This window comes from Carassius gibelio, chromosome A24 (assembly GCF_023724105.1).
Source record: "Carassius gibelio isolate Cgi1373 ecotype wild population from Czech Republic chromosome A24, carGib1.2-hapl.c, whole genome shotgun sequence".
Taxonomy (NCBI): domain Eukaryota; kingdom Metazoa; phylum Chordata; class Actinopteri; order Cypriniformes; family Cyprinidae; genus Carassius; species Carassius gibelio.
In genome coordinates, this window is record NC_068394.1 from 24,047,462 (window position 1) to 24,071,498 (window position 24,037).

The 24,037-nt window shown below is 40.8% G+C and overlaps 1 protein-coding gene across 2 annotated transcripts in view; it reads left to right on the top strand.

Moving 5' to 3' along the window:
• LOC127946379 (guanine nucleotide-binding protein G(olf) subunit alpha) overlaps window positions 1–24,037 on the top strand; it is a 312,100-nt gene that overhangs the window by 184,900 nt on the left and 103,163 nt on the right. The window lies entirely within an intron of this gene.

A 24,037-nucleotide genomic window follows, 5' to 3' on the forward strand; every position in this document is an offset into this window, starting at 1 on the left:
GGATGTATTTTTAAGATTCTATGCTGCAAATTCTAAATATTCCACACACTTGTACCTTTGAAAGTCCAGCATTTAGTTGATCCTGATAACTGTAATGTCTTTAAACACAATGGCTTTCTTCTACCATGAGGGGGTTTGGCATCATGACATTTGTGTTTCCAGATTTTAAAGAATTTGGCACATACAAATCTCCCCAGAATCCTGTATAAATCAACCAATCTGATGATGACTTTTTGTTTAGCCAATGGTCAACCAACGTGGATGTGACATCTGAAGATGGGACTAGGGATATAACTGCTATGCTGCTGTTGATGTGGCACAGCAAGTACCGATACTGCTTTGAGCATGCAAGAAATACTGTGTAAAATAAATGAAATACACCCCCCCCCCCCCTCTATATAACATACATGAAATTACTCTATAACAGATCTATACAGGTGGAGCTGGGGAAGGTGTGGTTTTTTGAAGCATGCTGCAACTGCTACAGCAAGCACTAGCCTTGTATTTGACAAACTGAGCCATGTGAATGATGATGCAATTATATCAGAGATAGACAGACAGACAGACAGACACACAGACAGATAGATAGATAGAGAGATAGAGAGAAAGAAAAGAAAGATAGAAAGATACAGGCATAATACTGTACAAAACACAATACTCATAACTAGCTTTAGAATGTCCTTCACAATATGAATAATCCTGATTTCTCTTCTGTCCCACAGACAGCAACTTCCTCCTCGGGAATGCTCAGGGTCACCGTGGCTATCCCATTGTGTACTGTTCCGATGGATTCTGTGAGTTGACGGGGTTCGGAAGAACAGAGGTGATGCAGAAGAACTGCAGCTGTCATTTCTTGTATGGCTCGGACACTAGTGAGCAGATTACTCAGGGTGTGGAGAAAGCATTGGAGAGCAAGGAAGAGTACCAAGCTGAGGTGCAGTTCTACAAGAAGAATGGTAATAATACTGTGCTGTACATTACTTGTACTGCACGCAGCAGCCAATTTAATACAGGGCCCCCCAAAAAATTATTGTGTAGATTGTGAATGATTTCCAAGAACTGAGTTCCCTCACAGTGGTAGCCCTCAATTCTCAAAATTTCCCAATTGCACATTTTTATCCGACACAAATAAGCTGATGATCTAAATCAGGTGTGTTAGATGAGAGGGACATAGAAAATGTTAGTGCCTGGGGGTGGGTGGGGGGTGGACTAGAACTGGGAACCACTGCCCTACTTCATCTACATTATATCACGGCTGTGACTTTGAGCAAAGCACTGTAATGAAATTTGCTGTCGTGTCTGTGCTATTAAGATTTAGAATTACTTTTAGGCCTTTTCCATTTTAGTAATGTCAAGTAAGGTTTATTTGTATAGCATTTTCACAATACACATTGTTTCAAAGCAGCTTTACAGACTGGATAACTATATTGTGTACAGTATCAATATGATAGAAAATTACCCATCTTTCACTTTGACTTTGTCACTTTCACTTTTTCACTCCTGGTCTCCATCTCCCTGTACAAGATTTTGGTCATATCATTTAGGTAAAGTGGGACACTTCTTGTTAAACTTGTAATTTACATATTTTCATTATGCATTTTTATTTTAATAAATTAAGTTCTTATGTTATTTGGAAGTAACCAGTGACCATTTTGAGATCATGCACTACAGACAAATGTATTTTCGCATAAAGTGGGCCATCTCATAAAGTGGGCCATCTATGATTTAACAAAAAATAAACCTTTATCTTAATTAGAAATATAAAATATTTAAATATAACACATATATAAAAAAACAAAAACAAATAAGAGGAACATTTAAAATCACAAAATTCTAAAAGGCTGTTTTTTCCACACACAAAAAGTGAACTTTAATTGTGATAGTTTAATTGTGACAAACTTTATACACTGCATCTACATTTTGCTCCTCTCATCCTTTTTCCACTACAGATGCCTCGTTTTCTTTTCTTTCTTTCTTTCTTTCTTTCTTTCTTTCTTTCTTTCTTATCTGTCTTGAATTTACATTTCTATGGCAAATTTGCCAGCAAATAGCAATTTATTTAATGAATGTGAGTAGAATTAGTGAAGGTTCATGGTGGGCCACTTTACCTGAAACCCACTGGTCCATATTATCTAGTACATTAAGCCAAAGTGGGCAAGAGCAGTATTTAAACACCTATTAGAAAAAAATAGGTATGTATTGTTTACATTTAGTGATCATTTCATGATGATGGATTCCTCTTTTGAGGTGTAGCCACGTTCACTAGGGTCCATTTTAGAGTCAAACTATTTCAAACTTAGTTTAGTGACAATGTACAGTAGAAGTAGGTAGCCAGTGTAGAGAAATTAAAATGGGGCTGATGTTATCATATATCTTGGCTCTTGCAAGCACTTTACCTGCTGCAAGCTGGAACTTATTTATAGAGCCTGCAGGTCATCCACTCAATAAAGCATTAGAAAAGTCTAGTGTTGAGGTCATAAATGCATGAATCATTTTCAGGATTAAAAACAGCATATGGTCACAGCTGGGTTATGTAATCACTTTTAAGGGGAAATTTAAAGTGATCCACCATTCATCATCAAAAGATTGCTATTAAACATAAACCCCCTTAACCTGTAGTAGACGATTTAACAAAACCGTGATTGGGCAACAAATTGTATTCTAACATTTGTACACTCACATGAGATCAAAACTGTACTCATTTTTTTCTTTTATGCATTTTAGTAACCTCCCTCAGTGTATTTTGCCATGTTGACATGGCATGACCGTTGGTGTTTCACTAATCATTGGAGGGAATACTCACATTCATTGGTAGCAACCTCTGTAGAAACAGTATAGTACCGTAGTGTTGTTTAGTGATGTGTGTGGTGCAAAAATTAGAGAATGGAGCACTTTTAATAACATGACTTATCAGCAGAGACAACAGGACAGTCATGTACAGCCAAAGTACACTAGATAGTTATCAGTATCTAAATCAGAGAATTTACATTTCCAGAGTACCTGAGCACAGTCACAGAACCAAGCCGAGACAGACAGATCTGCCAATCAAAATAAAACGGGCTGTAAAAAAGACTTTAATCTGATTTGAAACAAGATCAAACTCCCATACTTTGTAGCAGAAACATTGGCAAGCTCAATCCTGATCAGAGCCCAGAGTGGACAATAACATTATTGTAAACATGTTTAAAAAGCTCAATGTTTTTGGTAGTTTAAAGGCTGCTGGATACCAGAGCAATCGTGTAGTGATTCTTTTATAAGCTCCAATGTAGAACCTGGACATATAAGGGGTCATGTGGCGTCGCTAAAAAGAACATTATACTGTGATGCCGTATCCTGGCGTGACAAGACAAAAACAATAAAACCCATTACAAACGAGGCATTGGTTGCATCCAGTGGGGAGATAATTACTGATTATAATGTCTTTTTTTACGTGTTGCGTAACATCGTACAGCATAAACATAAAACCATGTCTACATTTGTAATCAGAGAAACGACAAACAACAAGCACTACTCTACGGTGCTCAAAACACGCATTTGAATCGTCAGTAGCAAATTATTTAAATATGAAAACATACTTACAGGCTGTGAGCGCCAGACTGACCTTGTAAAGTTGGAATTGCCCCACTTTTTTATAGAAACAACCATCATGCACAGCCTTCCCAGGTCCAGGAAACAGTCATCTGTAAAATGTGCTGCACACATCTGAATATTTGGTTTGAACTGTTCTGGAACAGTGTTTTAAATACAACTTAACCACTGATTTTTACTTGTGTCCTCTTTTGGAAGACCAAACAAAGTAGTTTCTCTTTCACAGCGAAACACACAGCATAGTCACATGGCGGTGGCAGCAACAATACTACTGCAAGAATCAAAGTTTTGCCTTTTTTCTTTGCGTGAACATTTTGGGCGTTGTTATGCAAATATTCCCACACTGTTAGGTAGATGTGGGAGCGTGTTTAAATGAAGTGTTTTAGGATTGGCATGGAAGAGTCTTTTATAATTAATAATTAATTTGGGTTTGATACTTTAGTCTTTGAAACCTTAGGGATCTCATCTATGCATGAACATCTTACACTCCAAAGAGAAAGGAAAACTTGAAATTGGATAATATGAGCCCTTTAAGGTAATCACATAAAGTAGCCTATACTGCTTGTAACAAAGCCTAAACACAATTGTACACAATTTTGAATCGGAACTCTCAAACATTTCCAGAAAATAGATTACCTTCTCATTGTAAAATAAGGTAGACTATAACTGTGTAAAATTACAGCCCAAGATGAATTGATTAAAATTATAACAATAATCAATTACACTTGCAACAATTATAGAAGAAACACATTATTGGTGCCAATAAATTAGCCAAAATAATAAACCTAATTAGGGTAGAAGAAAATTCCTTTACAACAGCACAATGCTTTAAATAAGTTTAAAATGTTGTAATTAGTCTACATTAAACTATAATTATTTAATGGTTTACTTAATATAATATTGATATGGAACATATACAGTCTATGTACTATGTTTTTATGTAGTAGTCTATGTATGGAACGCACAACGAATAAAAAATTATAGATAACATCAACTGAGATTTTATTGATAGTTAAAACCATAGGAAAATGTCCCAAGTTTCCATTTCAGAAATCTAGTCAACTTATTTAATGACTTCAAAATCACCAGCCCACAGCTAATGTAGCTTATGCAAAACTGTTTTATTGGATCGATAAGTTGATATGTTTATGTAGTAACTTTTTTATGTCTGTGTAATTCTGCAACTCTATTTGGTGTGTTATCACAGGAAGTTCGTTCTGGTGTCTGTTGGACATTGTGCCCATTAAGAATGAGAAAGGGGAGATGGTGCTTTTTCTTTTTTCATTCAAGGACATCTCAGAAACAAAAGACAAGAGCCATCACAGCAGCAGAACTGATGGTACTGTCAACACTACAATCTTTAGTCTTACTAATCTTTTTAAATATGGCAAATAGATAGCCTTTAAAAAATACTTAACATTTGAAATAGCATGTTTGGAGCCTAGAGGACACATGCAATACAGAATGAAAATTCTGTAAAATCAAAATATAGCCCTTAAGGAAACATTTTAAGTGACTGAGCAGGCAGATGAGCTTCAAGAACAAAAGATGAAATCTTTTAGATAGAAGTTAAACCATTTTAGTGTGAGAGCCAACATCACATGCCGAAAGGATGCAATGAACAGTCTTTGCCGGCTTTAGGAGTAGCATCTACAAAACATCTGCTAAAACACATGCATCTTACATAGACAAATAAACGCATTCTTACATAGACAAACCTAGACCATTTAAAATTTTTATAATTTGTAAACTGTCAAGGCTGTTAATATTATTTTCATTTTGTACAGATAATAAGCCATACAAAAGGACCACTGGGAACTCTCATTTCAGTAAAGCCAGAAGGAGGGGTCACACCATGATTTATCAGATAACCAGCCAATTTACCCGTGACAGCAAAAATGATGTCAACTTAAGCCGGGTGAGTAAATGTATGAACGGCGTACTGAAATGATGAAAGTCCATTAAAACTCATTTTGTAGTAATCATTTCTTATAAAAGGGCCATTGGAAATACTAGTGGTGTAAACTGGATTTTTACAGTCACAATTTGATTAAATTAAGGGGCCTGTGATGAATATATACATATTATGTTTTTTTTTTTTTTTTTTGCACAACCAGTTATGCTTTAATTGTCTTACTAATGCAGCTAAAATATATCATTTAATTGAGCTATCTGACACTTGCACATCCTGTATCCCAACTGGAAAAACAATTCAAAAATCAAGTTGCGTGAGATCATCTTTGATGACAGCTCACGACTGGCTTGTGTAGTGAGAGGAACAATGGCAACAGTCAAGAAAGTCTCATATTCCCAATTTCCCATTTAAGACATAAACATCAAACTTAGGTACAGGTTTTTTTTATGCAAATATACAAACAGACATTTTAAAGTTCTTAAAACATATAAAATATTTGACAGCTTAGTGAGTCAAACAAATCATCTTGTAATGTAATGGATATATGAATATATATGTAGATCTTTATCGATTTATCAGTACATCACATCAGTAGTCATTTGATTGATGCATGAATTTATACTTTGGTTATGATGGTTTTTACAAGAATTGTTCTCTAGTGTTAATTTACTTGCATGATATCCAGACAACCTCAGTTCTAATCATATTGTTATACTTGTCCATTCTGTTCTTTGTTCTCCCTCATATGATCTGTGCACTAAGATGGCCATTTAACGTTTCTTTAACATTTCTTTTTTTAAAACATGGGGTTGAGTTTCAGCTACTGTAAAGAGCAGGATCTATGCAGGATTCCATTTTCCGCTGACCTTTTGACTCAGGAAATGTTCAAACAGTGTGAAAGGTGCAGGCCAGAAGTATAAAGGATGTGTAATCCTCCATGTCACATGGCCACTGCAGAACAGGAGGCCAGATTGGCAGGTCACATTTCCGATCGCTCCTGTGAACAGATGGCAATGTTTTCAGCACAACTTCACTCTCAGTAGAGCCACCTGCCTTCACTGCATCACACTCCAAAAGATTGAGAGAAAAATAAGCTAACAAAAGCATCACAAGCCAGGCTTAACAATAAGGATTTTTTTTTTTTTTTTTTTTGTGAATGTGAATGTGACCTACACATTTTTTTTTACGTGGTCCATTACAAAAAGAGATACATTATTTAGCTTAGCACCATGTTTGTGCCAGAATTGGATTGCCTCATGAGAATGCCCCCCTTGAGAATGAGGGTCAGCTCCTGTGGTCATGGTTCTCAGCCAGGAAAAGTGTGGATTGCCTGCTTAAGGAAGGGGGTGAGATGCTACCACAAGCAGAAGAGTTCATGTTTCCTCTGCACAGTGTCTGGTCTAACCCTAAAACGCAGGGTGCAAAGCTCCGATATCTGGGAGAGGCTCGTAGTAGATCCACTGCTCCTCCACACTGAAAGGAGCCAGTTGAGGTGGAGATGTTCCAGCCCAGGCACATCCAACTGGGAAGAGACCCAGGACATGCTGGAGGGATTATATCTCCAGGCTGGCTTGGGAACGCCTTGGCATCCCACAGGATAACCTGGAGGAAGTGGCCAGGGGAAAGGACATATGGGTGTCCTTACTTGGCCTTCTGCCAATGATTGGATTGATGTTCTCATGGGGATCCAGGTTCCAGTCCCATCTCATTTACCTTTTCCACACCTACCTCCTGGTCTACTGTCCATCCATTGAACCTGAGGGTCGGCTTGAACCCCAAGTTCAAGCCCCCAAATTGCAGTACTTCCCAGAGAGAGAATAACACAAATAGAAGAGGAGGTGGGGAGGTAGAGGGATGCTGCTTATAACTTCTGCTTATAGGCTTATAACGCTTAGTGACAGACCTGAATGATTAGGCTCCTCCCAAACCCATGTTTGGAACTTCATTTGAATGCGTCTCCTCTGACAACTTGTGTTCAGATTTCGTCACAACCCAAATCAGTTTTGATACGATGCACAAATTCTACTGAATGAACCAAACCGGGTAACACATCTTAGGAGCGAGCAACTGAAGAAGAGAGGAGAGCTGTGATTTTTGGTGCTAATATTATTTAAATTGAAATTAGCTGACTAGTACTGTATCTGTTATGGAGCTACTCTATTTATGTCCTACTTGATGTGGCTTATCTTAGATTATATTATATAAAAAAATAAAAACAATTAAAAGTAATATATCAAAAAACTAGTTTATTTTTCATATTTTTGTCTCACTAGAGTGTGCAGCACTTTTTCCCCACTTCATGCAGTGTCCTAAACAACATTTTACTATATTAAATGAATATTGTCATAATCCCAGAATAAAATATATTCATAGAGACTATTTAAAGGCATGAGGTTCGGATGTTTTGTTCAGTGACATCACGGGTCAATTCTTTAATCTTAATGAAGAGTGTGGCAGATGAGTGCATGGAGGATTAGAAACCACATGATTTTCTGCCTCAAACTAATCATGACCAAAGACCATGAGCTTGACCCTTTCCCTGACCTCTGTGATGTAAAAGTAAAATTAAAGAAACACCAAGATTTATCATCTGTCATGCAGTCTCCTTGCAGATAAAGATTACATTTAAAGATTGATTTTTCTGTTATTTTCTGAATAATAACAGATTATTTTGCCACTATTCCTTTCAGTGTTCCAAGACACTTACTGTTATTAAAACAGTGTGTCAGTAAATATTTTTTGTGACTTTTGAATAGGATATATAGGGCAGACTTTAATTTGATTTATTAGGAATTTATTGGGCTGTCAAACTGTCTTCATCTGACTTATGGTAGTGGTTGCAAAATATGAAAAGAGAGTCGGTACAAGGTTTAGAATGAGATTTGGGTCAATTCTAAGGGTTCTGGTGATGTTTTTTTGTTGTTGTTTTTTTATAATTTTAAAAACAGTTATGCCTTGCCATCACAGGAATAAATTTAATTTGAACATATAATTACATAGAACACACGATTAAATAGAAAACCAAATTGCATAAAATTTCACATTATTTCAGTTTTATCATATTTTAATCAAATAAATGCAGCTGGTAGTCACTGTTAGTGTAGTGTAAAGTAACAATGAATGTGGTATGAACAAACTTAATGAGTCATAATGAGTCAAAGTGGAAATGTTTGTGAGGTTGCTGTAGTATTTTTCTCATGAGAAACATGAGAATCATATAAATCTTCTTTCTACCTTGAAGAAGTTGAGATATATTAGGCTAAAAGAGAACTCATCTCTCAATTTCTTTGCTCTCATTCCTTAATCTGTGCCTCTCTCCCTCAGGACATGTTTGAAAAACCATCCTTGCCTGAGTATAAAGTGGCAGCAGTCCAGAAGTCTCGATTCATCCTGCTGCATTACAGTGTGTCCAAGGCATTGTGGGATTGGATGATTCTACTGGCTACATTCTATGTTGCTGTGACTGTGCCGTACAATGTGTGTTTCACAGCGTACAGCGATGTGGAGACTGCAGGCAGGAGCACAATAGTTAGCGATATCGCAGTTGAAATGCTTTTTATTCTGGGTGAGTCTACTCACTGAAAGTGACTTTGTACCATCAGATGGTTTACACATAAATACATAAAACATCACTTACCACCTGTGAGATATATATAAGTGTATATACAGTATGCTTCAAAAGAGACTGAGGCTTTCCAAGAAAATGTCATCAATCTACCTTCTCTTTCAGATATCATCCTTAACTTTCGCACCACTTACGTGAGTCAATCAGGGCAGGTGGTGTATGAGCCTCGTTCCATCTGTCTACATTATGCTACCACCTGGTTCTTCGTGGATCTGGTGGCCGCGCTGCCCTTCGACCTGCTCTATGCATTTAACATTACTGTTGTAAGTCCAACAGTGAATATAGAAACCATTTTTCCAATAATATGGCTTATTTAAAAATAACATAATTGGGAGGGTATGATGGTTAAAAAAAAAATCTCCAGAGGTCATTTTCAAAAAAAGTTCTGTGATAGTACCATTATCTACACACAGTATATGAGCCATAGTACAGAAGGATTGTCATGTTTGTTTACCATGGCATTTTATGTTTAGTTTTAGTTGTTGTTGTTTTTGTTTAGTTTTTTGGAGATTTAAAGTAAATTATGTGATTACAAGGTATTATTATTTACATAGGCTATTGACACACACACATTTGTGCTTGTTCAAGACATCTCTAGTGCACCTGCTGAAAACTGTGCGATTGTTGCGTCTGTTAAGACTGCTGCAGAAGTTGGACAGATACTCGCAGTACAGCGCCATGGTACTAACGCTGCTTATGTCGATGTTTGCTCTGCTGGCTCACTGGATGGCCTGCATCTGGTACATCATCGGGCGCAAAGAGATGGAGACCAATGCCAGTGGAGCCTGGGACATTGGTGAGATATTTATACACCATGATGAGTCAAATAAATCTTTAAAAGATCTGCTTGGTGTTCTTATCCTGTTATATGGGATGTTCCCTCGAAAAGTCTCACAGAACCAGATTTGGACTATCGGCATAAAGCCACATTAATTATTATTCTGGCCAAGAACGCCCACTTAGGAGTAGGAATAGAAGAGACCATCTGACCAATACATAAAGTGACCAGGTTCTGTCTCTTCATCCTGTTTAGGGGCAGCTTTAACTAACTTCACAAACCACAAAAATAAACAAGTGAAAAATAATAACTGCTCAAACATCTGTACAAAGAGCATAAGCAGAAAATAAGTTTGTGATTACAATGTTTATGTCTAGAAGCTTCCATTGTTTAACAGAAATAACTAAAAGTTAAATACAGTTCCCTTTCGAAAGGGAACTCCATGCTGCATCCTGCAGAGGGCGCTATGGGAATGCTGTCAGTGTGGCCGGTGTCTGAAGCATGAATGAAAAAATGACAATGAACTTGACATTGGCAGACGAAAGCCTATGAAGTAAGCAAATGAGTGATTGCGGATATAAAAGGGCACCTATAAAACACGTCATACTCTTTTTTTTCTTCTTTGTTCTGAAGTGTGAGAAGTGAGTAGAGAAAATGTCTAACGTTAGGTGTTAGGAAGTGTGCAGATCAGTGTCTGCGCTATTTGACACCTGATGACGCACATGACTCTTGTGTTTTGTGTTATGTATTGAGGCGAGGAGCCCTTGTGCTCTGCTCTCGAAGGGAACAGAATGCATTTGTTGTGAGCGTTTCTCATTGAAAGGGAATGAGGACAATCATCTGCAGGTCAGGTGGGTGCTGCCTTGCATAGAATGTCTGTACTGCAGGCATACCAGGCTGATATACTGAAGGACCTAAACCAGGGTCAGGGCCTCTCCCCTGAGGCAGTAGTGGAGCTGGCTCTTAGGGCCACCAAGCAGACAGCTGCCACAGTTGGTAGGACAATGGCGGCAATGGTGGCCATGGAGAGGCACCTGTGGGTGAACATGGTGGACTTCAAGGAGAAAGAAAAACGGTTTCTTCTTGCTACACCGGTTTCGCCCTCTGAATTGTTCGGCAAATCCATTAAGATGATGGGCAGTAAATTCAGGGAGGTGTAGGTGCACTCGGCAGCTTATAAATCTTTTAAACGCCCCGGTCTACGTCTGTGCCCAAGCACGAGGAGGGACCTGGCCCATCCTGGTCTGCGGGTCGGAGACTAGTGTGGCTAGTGTGGCTACTTGCAGTCCTCCTCCTCTGAGGAGTTGGTCACAGAGTAGATGTGAGTGCAGAAATAGAAGGAAGGAGCTAAAGGGACAGTTCCGGCCTAGACAAGGCCTGGGGGCATAAGGCGTCTGGGGCTGGTACTAGTACCTAGTTAGGCTCCTTCTGTCCGCACGGTGACCCGCCCCCCACCCTCCTCAAACCTCCTAGCTGCACTTAGGAAATGGACCCTGAGGGCCTGACCAATGATGAGAATCCAGTCTGAAGATCGGGAACCAGGTTTCATTATAAGTTTATTTTGTTGGGTGAGAGTTGTTTGTGGCTTCCTCTCATTACGAGAGTAATTTTTCTGAAGCCTCTGCTCTCCAGGGCTCCACTTGGTATGCAGGCTCTTTTTTATGAGCCTCCCTAACTATCTTTAGAGCTGAGTGTAGTCAGTTCTTCTCTCATTCTAGAGAGTCGTCATGCTGAAGCCTCCACTTTTAAGAGCTCAAATTAGGATTGAGTTTTTTAGGTTTCCTCTCATTTAAGAGAGTCATTCTGCTGAAGCCTCCTCTCCCCAGAACTCAGCTTAGACAGTAATTTGAGTAGTAGGCTCTTTCTATTGACCCTCACTACCTGGCTCTGGCATTGAGTGTAGCTAGGTCTCCTCTCTGTGTAGAGAGTTGTTATGCTGAGACCTCCAATCTTAGAGCTCCAGACTCTGGCGGGTGAGTTAGTCTATGATGATCCTCAGCATGGCGGCATAGGTATACCGTTCCTATAGCGCCCTCTAAAGGATGCAGCATGGAGTTTCCTTTCGAAAGGGAACATCTCAGGTTAAGCATGTAACCATGGTTCCCTGAGAATAGGGAACGAGATGCTGTGTCCCTGTGCCATGCTTCACTATCATGCCTGTGTCTCCTCACACAAAAAGAGGATGACGTGTTCTACAGGTGCCTTTTTATATCTGCAGTCGCTGATTTGCTTACGTCATAGGCTTCCATCTGCCAATGTCAAGTACATTGTTGTTATTTCATTCATGCTTCAGACACCGGCCACGCTGACAGCGTTCCCATAGCACCCTCTAAAAGACGCAGTCTCTCGTTCCCTATTCTCAGGGTTACGTGCATAACCTGAGACGTTCCCTTTCGATACTTCACTCATACTGCGTATGGAGAAAAGCTCCTTTTTTCCTCGATACTGAAGCCTTTTTTCAATAACGCAGCAACTGCAATGCCATTGGTTTAATCTGTAAACTTTTTTAAACCAATGACAGCGCTGCGTAGCTGCGCGAGCCTGTGGCGATGCAGCGTGCCAAAGCCCGCCAGAATGGGCGGGGCGAATGGCTATATAAGCAAGCAATCGCCAGAGGAAATCAGATCTTACTCCTTCAGCGACGACTTCACTTCGCTGGATCTTTGCTGAACGGCTTCACCTGGAACGAGCTCTCGCCGTCGAAGAGGCACCGCAGCGGACCAGCTGAGACCGCCGACCGCCTGCAGTGCCGGCGTTCTCGCAGGCAGCCACTCTTAGCGCCGATCTCGCGCCGCCCGGTTCACGCATCCGGCCGCTTCTCATTGATCTCCTGCCGCCATCCGGCGATCACAAAAGAGCTTTTTCCAGCAGTTTTCACCGCTTTAAAAGAGTGTTTCTAATGCCGTTTTAACGGGGGCGACCATACAGCGCCACAGCTGTGGCACATGCAAAGCCCCTCTGCATGATGACGATGGCCATGGTGAGTGTGTTTTCTGCCCGGGAAAACCCCACGCTGAGGCTCCACTCATTGAGACTTCATGCTGCTTTTGTGAGAGCATGAGTCTCGCCTCTCTGCGCTCGCGGATTGCTTTCTTAATGAAAGCAATCCCGCCCCTCGCCCCCCCCCCCCCCCTGTCTTTTTCCTCCCGCGAGCCGGCCAGGAAAAGACAGCGGGGAATTTGGGTGAGGTCACGCCGGCTCAGCTCTTCTAACGCCCAGAGCAGCGTCCCTCGGCTGAAGCGAGCGACCTTGTCTCTTTTGGCGGATCGGAGGACGAAGGTGGTGATTCAGATCTTTTGGTGGATCTGAAACGGAGGACTGGGCCGGTGATTCTGACTCCGCCCACTTGCCGTCACTGGAGCCCATCGACGCCAGAGCTGGGATGGATGCCGAGCTTCTCCGCATCCTCTCCAAGGCCGTTGAGGAAATCCATCTGGAGTGGGCCCCCCTGAAGAGCCAACACAAAGCAGGCTGGACGAGTGGTACCTGCCAGGATGCCACCAGGCCCCCCGCCAGCGCTCTGCCCCATTCTTCCCTGAGGTTCATGATGAGCTGATAAAGTCATGGCGCGCCCCCTACTCGGCCCGCCTACGCACTTCCTCTGCAGCTCTCAGCTCAGTAGATGGCTCCCAGGAGAAGGGCTATGAGCAATTGCCGCCCCTGGACGAGGCCGTGGCTGCTCACCTCTGTCCCCCCGCGGCTGTGGGGTGGAAAAACAAGAGAGCCCTTCCTTCCAAGCCCTGCAGGACGACCTCTGCCTCTACACTTCAAAAGCTTCTCCGTTCCCTGGATGAGCCACAGATTTTGCCCTGCGCTCCACGAAAGCCACGGCCCAGGCCATCGGACAATCCATGGCCAACCTGGTTGTGCTGGAGCGCCACCTCTGGCTCAACCTAACAGAGATTAAGGAGAGCGACAAAGTGGCCTTTCTCTATGCCCCAGTCTCTCCATCCGGTCTCTTCGGGCCAGCCGTAGAAGGGTTTACAGAGCGCTTCACTGCAGCAAAGAAGTCGTCCCAAGCCATGCAACACTTCCTGCCCAAGCGCTCCACCTCTGCCCCGAGTCGCCCCAGGACTGCGCCGACTCAGCACCAGAGCAAACCTGTCCCTTCTACCCCCCAGGTGGCGCCCCCTAAGGAGCAGCACCCAGCTCACCCCACTAGGCGCGCTAAACCGCCCAGACGTCAGGGCCCCCGGCAAAGGATTGTGCTGGACCCGACGCCCTCTAAATCCTCCTGATCGTTGGGGAAGAAAGAGGAAGGGGCAAAGTCCCACCACGGCTGGACCACCCCAGATGATCTCTCACCTGCCTGCTGTGCGACATGGGCCCACCGTTGTTGCGTCCACGCAAAGCGCCGTTGTTATGACGAACACAATAAATATTTCACATTTTCAAAAAGAGAGCAGTTTTCCTCTTCCACACTCGTCAGTGTTCAGGATCCTAATCAGCGGCCTGCCATCCGACACTATCCAGCCTCTTGTCACGCGGGACGAGGCATGGCAGGCCATCCCCGGAGTGTCCAAGTGGGTGTTGGGGATAATAAAACACGGCTACTCACTGCAGTTCACCCGAAGACCCCAGCATTATCGCGGAGTGATTCCCACCTTGGCAGAGCCGGACGACGCTCAGGCCCTCTGCACCGAAGTGATGACGCTGTTAAGGAAGGGAGACATTGAAGCAGATCCTCACGCAGGTTTGCCCCCAGGACTGGTTCTTCTTGCTGGACCTGAAAGATGCTTACTTTCACATCCAGATAGACCCCCATCACAGACGATTCTTGAGATTCGCATTCGAGGGTGTGGCTTACCAATATACAGTCCTTCCCTTTGGGCTGTCTCTAGCTCCCCGCACTTTCACGAAGTGCATGAACGAGGCACTTTCCCCTCTGAGACAGATGGGAATCCGCATTCTGAACTATCTTGACGACTGGCTTATTCTAGCCCAGTCACGAACCGAGCTAGACCACAACAGATCCGTGCTCCTGAGCCACTTAGACTACCTAGGACTCAGGGTCAATTTTGCCAAGAGCTCACTTCTCCTATTACGTTCCTGGGAGCAGTTTTCGACTCAGTCAATATGAGGGCGGTCATATCACCAGAGCGCGCTCTGGTACTTCAGCAGCTCACGGCCTCTGTCAGGAACAAAGCCTGTTTCCCTCTGAAGTTCTTTCAGAGGATGCTAGGGCTGATGGCTTCCGCCTCCCCAGTTTTACAGCTCGGCCTCCTACGAATGCGGCCCCTGCAATACTGGCTGAAACTCCGGGTCCCACCTCATGCTTGGCGGCATGGCCGCTTCTGCATCAGGGTCAACCAGGCCTGTCTAGCAGCCCTGGAGCCTTGGATGAACCCTGTTTGGTTCAGTCGTGGAGTACCCCTACAGGAGGTTTCCAGAAGGATTGTGCTCTCAACAGATGCGTCCAACCTGGGTTGGGGTGCTCCGTGCGAGGGCAGACCAGCCTTCGGCTCATGGTCGCACAAGGAAAGCCATCTCCATATCAACTGCCTCGAGATGCTGGCAGTGGAACGAGCCCTTCAATCCATTCAGGCGATCCTGGAAGGGCGCCACATCCTAGTCCAGTCGGACAGCATGACAGTGGTGTCCTACATAAATCACCAAGGCGGCCTTTCGTCCAGCCGCCTCTGCGCACTGGCAAAGTGCCTCTTGGAATGGGCATTACCCAGGTTGCGATCGCTCAAGGCGACACACATACCTGGCAAGACGAATCTGGGAGCAGACATGCTTTCACGGAGCAATGTCCCCTTGGACGAGTGGGACAGACGGTTCTCAAGATCTGCTACTTGCTCTAGCATCGGTCAAGCATGTTGGCGATTTGCAGGCCCTCTCGGTGAGCCCTGCATGCCTTGAGTTTGGGCCCAATGACTCTAAGGTCATTTTAAAACCCAAGCATGGCTATGTACCTAAAGTGCTCTCGATGCCATTCAGAGCACAGGTAATTTCCCTCTCAGCTCTGCCTCCGTTGTCAGGTGAGCGGGAGCTGGATTTACTCTGCCCAGTGAGGGCTTTGAGGATATACATTGAGCAGTCACAGCCGTTCAGGCAATCTGACCAGCTTTTTGTCTGCTTTGGTGGCCGCACCAAGGGGTCTTTGGTCATAAAGCAACGCCTCTCGCGTTGGATAGTTGAAGCTATCACTCTATGTTACTCCTCTATGGGCCTTGAGTGCCCCATAGGAGTAAGAGCCCACTCTACTAGAGGGATGGCCTCTTCATGGGCCTGGTCTAGTGGTGTCTCTATCAAGGACATCTGTGAGGCGGCTGGCTGGTCCTCGCCGTCCACTTTTGTCAGATTCTATAACTTGGATATCCTGACCTTGCATGCTCGGGGTCTTTCTGTTTGATACGACGGCCTCTAGCAGACTCCGTCATCATACCACCTCCAGGGAGCTAGCTCCCTCTTAGCAGTGTAGCGTCAAGGGTTTGATGGCTCCGGCCCTCTCACTTATCCTCTGGACCCCAGAGTGTTCAAGATAAGTCTTGTCGTTCCCTACCGTGGCACGGCGCGGTTGAATTCGTTCCCCATACGTAGTATGAGTGAAGTATCGAAAGGGAACGTACTCGGTTACGAATGTAACCTCGGTTCCCTGAGATATGGAACGAGTACTGCGTTATATGCCATGCCACGAGGCTGCGGGTTCAGTGTCGTCGCTTCAGTTGTATGACCTGATTTCCTCTGGCGATTGCCTGCTTATATAGCCATTCGCCCCGCCCATTCTGGCGGGCTTTGGCGCGCTGCATCGCCACAGGCTCGCGCAGCTACGCAGCGTTCTAATTGGTTTAAAAAAGTTTACAGATTAAACCAATGGCAGTGCAGTTGCACTGCGTTGTTGAAAAAAGGCTTCAGTATCGAGGAAAAAAGGAGCTTTTCCCCATACGCAGTACTCATTCCGTATCTCAGGGAACCGAGGTTATGTTCGTAACCAAGTACGTTCATTATACTATGGGGCCGTCGAAAGCTTGAGTCTGATGTTATTTTCAGGGAAACCCACCGTGAACATAATTCAAGGCAGCTCTCTTGACCGCATTACAGTTCCATATCACTTTGCATAGTTAACTGTAATAACGGTCACGCAGTTTGCACAAAAAGGTATTGTCAGCGCTTCCCTGACGATTTTATCAGTTAGCCTATAAAGTGTAGCAAATCATGACATTTCTCACTAGCAAGGAAATAACAGCGCTGTTTAGAGATGCACAGAGGTAGGCTAATTCACACAAGCTCTCTCTCTCTCTCTCTCTCTCTCTCTCTCTCTCTCTCTCTTTCTCTGTGTGTCTCTGTCTCACTCTCTTTCTAATAACTTGATTAATAACTGCATTAGAATGCTATCAAGGGCTCAAGCCTCCATTACCAGCCTTAAAATTAAGTTTTGGAACTAGGTAAAGATGCGTCATTTGACTGTAATGAATGTGTGTGGAGCCAAAAATAATCCAAAATGGAGAACATTATATGAATAACCTTTTCCTTAATATTTTCCAAATATTAACCTTAAGAATGGTGTGTGCTAAAGGATGATCTTACATTAAAGTACACTTGTTTTGTGCTTTAGCAAACTTTAGCAAAATTATTAATAAGTTGTCTTCTTTTGTATAGCGGGTAAAGAAATTAAAAGACTAAAACCTGTGCAGGTGTTTAGCTAATCTAATTGTTTTGACAGTATTTAATTTTTTTAGATCTGGTTTCTTATTTTATTATGGTATTGCTGTACAAATGTGTCTTGTTCAGTTTTCTATGACCTGTAGGTATTTAGAGTTTTGGTGGTGGTTGTTTGAGTAAGAACATTTTTATTTTGTGCCAAAACAAAGGAAAATGATCCACAAGTTTTCCCACATAGACAAGTTTTTAAAAAGTATTGAGAAATAGGTCCTAGAGAGTCCAACTCGACTTGGTGACTGTGTGTGCATTTCACAGTTAAGAGCGTGCAAGCTATTCATCAGTTTTTGGCAAGCTGGGGAAGAGTGCCTTGGAGTTGATGGTGGTTGTGTCTGCCATCATGCTGTTGGGGACTTTTGCACGAGACAAGATGTCTTCAGTGCTGGCTGAAACACTGTGTGCCTCAACACAACTAATTTCACAATAAATGTTGCCCCATATATTCTCCATCTCTGCACTTGCTCTTGTTGTCATTAGGAAATGCAACATGTGTCAGTCCTGTAAACAGACTTTTTGTACCACATTTGTAATAAGGAGCATGTATATACTTGTTGTAAACTGAACAGAAAATAGAATTTTGGTGGTTCAATGTTGAAAGCATTTTTTATATATATATTAATACATATTTGTAAATACAAATATTAGTATTGTAATTTTACTGCTGTACTGTGCAAATGGTTATAATTGTTATACAATTTTATTATAATCATAATCATAATCATAATCATCACAAATAACTACACTATAAAAATAATTGAAAGGTGAATACCCTTAAAAGCAATTATTTCTGTTGTAAGCAGAATGTATGCCTATGCAACATTATATGTTGTTCAAATCACAATAACACTATATGAAAAAATTATTATCTTATGGGTTTTTGACATTAGTTTCTTTCTTTCTGTCAGGATGGCTACATGAGTTGGGCAGGCGTTTGGACAAGCCCTATTTGAACAGTACAGTTGGTGGTCCTTCACTTCGCAGTGCCTACATCGCCTCTCTGTACTTCACCTTAAGCAGTTTGACCAGTGTGGGCTTTGGCAATGTTTGTGCCAACACTGATGCTGAGAAGATTTTCTCTGTTTGTACAATGCTCATTGGGGGTAAGCAGTAACTTCCACATTATTCTAGACCATTTATTTCATTGAATTAGCTTTCTGGAATACCTGATTCTCATTTTGTTCGTTCATTCTCAGCATTTGTCACAGTAAAAATATTTAATAAGTGCTTACACATGATTTCTATTAATATGTACTAAATAATATGTCCTATAACTCTACAGACAAATCCTCAAAACAAACACAAAATGCAAGATGTCACACATTGCTTGCAACACTTGTTTACACTAATTGCTAACATGTGTTTGCTGAAGTTTTGGTCACTGTCTCAATATTCCAAACGCAAGGCACCAAAGACCAAACCAAAATTCAAAAAGCAAACACTGCAGTCAAAATATAGAACAGTTAGATATAGTTTTTTACAATCACTAGGACACATTTCTCAATACTTTTCAAAACTTTTCACACAATGAGCACAATAGCAGCCTGTATGGGCTAAACTGTGTGTTATCAATAATTGTTTTGGCACAAAATGCTTCTTTCCAATTACATGAATTTTCTTCCTCTCTCGGACACAAAAAATGCCAAAACTCTATTTACCTACAAGCCAGTGTGCACATTTACTTACTCTTTACAAAACTGTTACAACTTAAGTTCATAACTTAGCATAATAAAAAAAAAAATGAATACAATATTGAAATATATTCTGAATAAAAATAAATTAATAAAAAAAAAATTTTGACATAGTTGAGCCCCTACACAAGTGATAGTAATCTATACAAGAGCAAATGCGTTTTTACGAAAGCAAACATATAATGCAACCTAAAGTCATGTTTTATGAGTGAAGAATGAGATAATTTGAGACCCGTATGAAGTGTTTTGGTAGTTTTAGTGCATTTTGAATGTATAGTGGTGGCCAAAATTATTAGAACACTAATATTTTAACCAGTTAAAAAATGGTTTTAATTTACTTTTAACTTTTGCTGTAGTGTGTCAGTTGGAAATATCAGTTTACATTTACAAACATTAGTTTTGCCATTAATTGTAATAATCCAGTGAGATTTTCTGCCAACAGCCAATGCTCCACATAGAGATCTGATCTCATCATCATCCAGTCTGTCTGGAATGACTTGAAATAACAGATCTAACTCCTAAGTGCCTAAAACAGTACTGTAGTTTGCAGGTTTCCTGAAGCATACTGGAGACGTACTGTGAACTGAACTGTTTGAGGAATTTAGAAAAAAAGTTTTGAGTAACATGTCCTAGCAATTGTAAAAACTGTTTCCATAAATCTCTCATTGACAAAAAGACAAAATGTTTTTTTTTTATATAATGCAGGGTAATAGATTACTATTTTACAGAGACACAAGATATATGAATTAACCTTTGTTTTTATTGACCAAATCTCGCATACAGTGCTATTTACATACTATTCGCATATATACACTATTATTGGCACCCTTGGTAAATATTAGCTGTGAAAAAAGATCTGCATTGTTTATCCTTTTGATCTTTCATTAAAAAAAATCACAACACTCTAAACTTTCATTGAAGTAAAACAATTGAAAGTATTTGTGTGTGTTGGGGGGTGGGGGGGGGATCACATTGTAAAATAAATGTTTTCTCTAGTTCATGTTGGCATCAATTATTGGCACCCAATTATTGAAACATCTTTTCCCAAGATAACAGCTCTGAGTTTTCTCCTATAATGACTGAAGAGTTTGGAGAACACCTGATAATAGATCAGAGACCATTCCTTCATACAGAATTTCTCCAGTTCCTTCAGATTCAAAGCTTCATGATGGTGCTTCTACTCTTCAGTTCACCCCACTCATTTTCTATAGGGTTTAGGTCAGGGGACTGGTACGGCCATGGCAGAAGCATCATCATTTTGTGATGATCCAACCACAGCCTATTATAAGATTTCTAACAGTCAGGTTTAGATTTTTTTAATTTTTTGGTACCTGATTGAATTTATTATGCCAACATGATATCCAGGAACCTCCGGCAGTAAAACAGGACCACAACATTAAAGATCCAGCAGTATATGTAACCGTGGCCATGGGCTACTTTTTATCCCTGTTTGTACTAAACCCATCTGGTGACTTTGCTGCTCAAAAGTTCTTTTTTTTTTTTTTTTTCGTCTGACCATAAAAGCCAGTGGCATTTCAAGTTCCAGTCGTGTCTGACAACTGAGTTTATTTCTGGATGAGCAAGGATAATTTTTCTTGAAACTCTTCCGAACAACATCTCATAATGTTGTCTCAACTAATCTCTGCAATTCTCCAGCTGTGATCCTTGGGGAGTCTTTGGCCACTCAAACTCTCCTCCTCACTGTGCATTTGGAGGATATAGACCCAGGTCCTCTTTTGGGCAGATTTGTAACATCTTTAATTGATTGGAACCCCTTAATAATTGCCCTGATGGTGGAAATGGGGATTTTCAATGATGTCTTTACAGTGGCTGAGATAGCTCAACGCACTGCAATTTAAGAAAACAGATGCAAATTGAAAAAACACCAGCAAAAAAAAAAAAAAAAACGTCTTCATCAGTTTGACAACACAAGTGCTGCAAATCCTCACAACACATGCAGATAATGAAACGTGCTGCAATCCTCACAACACATGCAATTAACAAAAGCGCTACAAATAGCACTGACCACAATGGAAATGTTTTGAGGAAACCTCAAAAAGTGTTGGACCCGGCTTGGATTTGTTTATCATGCAGTGGCTACTGGTCAGTGGAGTTGTTGGTGAACTGAAAGGTGAGTTTTTTTTTTTCATGGTGTTTCACCATGATTCCTTTATCTTTGGGATATTATTAGCCTGAATAAGCTGAATAATTACATTATTAAATATAAAACTTTACTTAAGATGGCTAACTTTAATATCCTCAGCTAAATATAATTTCAAGGTTAATGAAAATAAAATTGCAATGCTTCATTAATTGATTCTTAATTTGCATGTGTTGTGAAGTATTTGCAACGCGTTTTGCTATATGCATGAATTGTCATGATTTGCAGCGCGTTTCGCTATATGCATGTGTTGTGATGATTTGCAGCGCGTTTCGTTATATGTTGTGATGGTTTGTTGTCAAACTGATGAAGATGATTTCTTCATTGGCTGATGTTTGCATGTGTTTTCTTAAGTTGCAGTGTGTTGAGCTTTCTCGGCCACCGTATGTCTTTTCTTACAGCTACTTTCTATTTTGTGAAGCTCAACAATCTTGTTCCGCACATCAGAACTATATCCTTTGGTTTTACTCCTTGTGATCGATGATTAAGGGGTATGTGGCCTTTATGTTCCTCATATTTATAATCCTGTGGTACAGGAACACATAGCTGGGCAATTTCATGGTCCTAGTCACCCTGATGTGCTAAAAAATACCCAATAATATTTAAATGTCATTGATGATATACTTCAAAAATATTTTACTCAATATAAATTCTAGGGGTGCCAATAATTGTGGCCAAGATGCGTTAGAGAAGAACAATTATTTCATCATGAGATTTCCTCCCCACTTTCAATAATTTTACTTTAATGCTGCTGAATGAAAGATCAAAAGGATAAACAATGCAGATTTATTTTCCCAGCAGCCTTTGTTCATATTTACCAAGGGTGCCAATATTAGTGGAGGGCACTGTATGTTGATATTTTGATGAAATGACAAAATTAAGAAAAGCATAGCCATTCAGTAAATGTGCTGAAAGCAAAAACGAAGGTGTAAAAATATTCCTCATATTACCTTTAGTAACTCAAATATACTGAAAATTAATCAGAATTTGTATGATTTCTATAAATATTTATAAAATGTTATATTTATAAAATGTACATGTATTAACATTGTCTTCTATTATGTGAAACACAAACATCTCAGTTTATGTCTCAGAAAAAAAGTAAGTTAGAGTTTCCTCAAAACCTGAACACATTAAACAACAAAAAGTTCTCACCATACAGTATATACAAATCACTCGCCCCTTAGTCAGAACCTCAAAATGTTTAATAACAGCCACAAACTGGTTCACATACTTTTTTCATAGTACTGTACTTGTTTACATGTTTCACATTTCACATTTAATATTAGACTGTTTATTACCTTTATTACTATTTTGTTGGATTGTTTCTCTGACACAGCTCTCATGCACGCTGTGGTGTTTGGGAATGTAACAGCCATCATCCAGCGCATGTACTCACGTCGCTCACTATATCACACGCGTATGAAAGATCTGAAGGACTTCATTCGTGTTCACCGGCTGCCACAGCAACTGAAACAACGCATGCTGGAATATTTCCAGACCACCTGGTCTGTGAATAATGGCATTGATGTCAATGAGGTGAGAAAGTGCTTGGCATTAACACATTTTTTTTTTTTTCATTTACATTTTATGTCAAATAATTTGAGTCTGTGTAGGGATATCGGTAACACTTTATAATAATAGGTATACACTAATATGCTTAACAAATAATTAACAAACTATTGGTTTGTAGTTAATTCATCGTTTATAAACTGTAGTTAATACATTAACAGAATATATACAAATAGTGTGTTTTTCATTCATTGTCAATGTAAAGAACACAATTATTCTTGTTTAATTAGCTCATATATAAAGAGTTAGATAATGCTTTGTTGACTTATTAACCATAAATAGTTCTTACAACATATGATTGCAATTATAGGGTTAGTTCAACGGAAAATGAAAATGATGTCTTTAATGACTCACCCTCATCTCGTTCCAAACCCGTAAGACCTCCCTTCATCTTCAGAACACAGTTTAAGATGTTTTAGATTTAGCCCGAGAGCTTTCTGTCCCTCCATTGAAAATGTATGTATGGTATACTGTCCATGTCCAGAAAGGTAAGAAAAACATCATCAAAGTAGTCCATGTGACATCAGAGGGTCAGTTAGAATTTGTTGAAGCATCGAAAATACATTTTGGTCCAAAAATAACAAAAACTACAACTTTATTCAGCATTGTCTTCTCTTCCGGGCCTGTTGTGAGCGCATTCACAACACTGCAGTGTAGTGATGTCCGGTTCTCGAACGAATCATTCGATTTAATCGGTTCTTCTTGAACCAATTCATTAAAATCGAACTGAATGGTTGGAAATGGTTCACATTTCCAATAAGCATTAATCCACAAAAACTTAAGCTGATAACTTTTTTAACGTGGCTGACACTCCCTCCGTGTGTGACCGTCCAGGTCAGGTCTGTAGCAGGAGAAGAGGTTAGATTCCTTGAGAATTCTTTAAATTAGATTATGCCAGCACACAGAATAGCCAACTATAACAGCATGGTGTGCTGATATGGCAGCTACACAGTTTAGGCATTGATGGGTTGAAACCAGCATCCATCCACTGTTGAAATGTAAACACTGTATTTCAGAGCATGGTGCCATCTAGATAAACCACCTC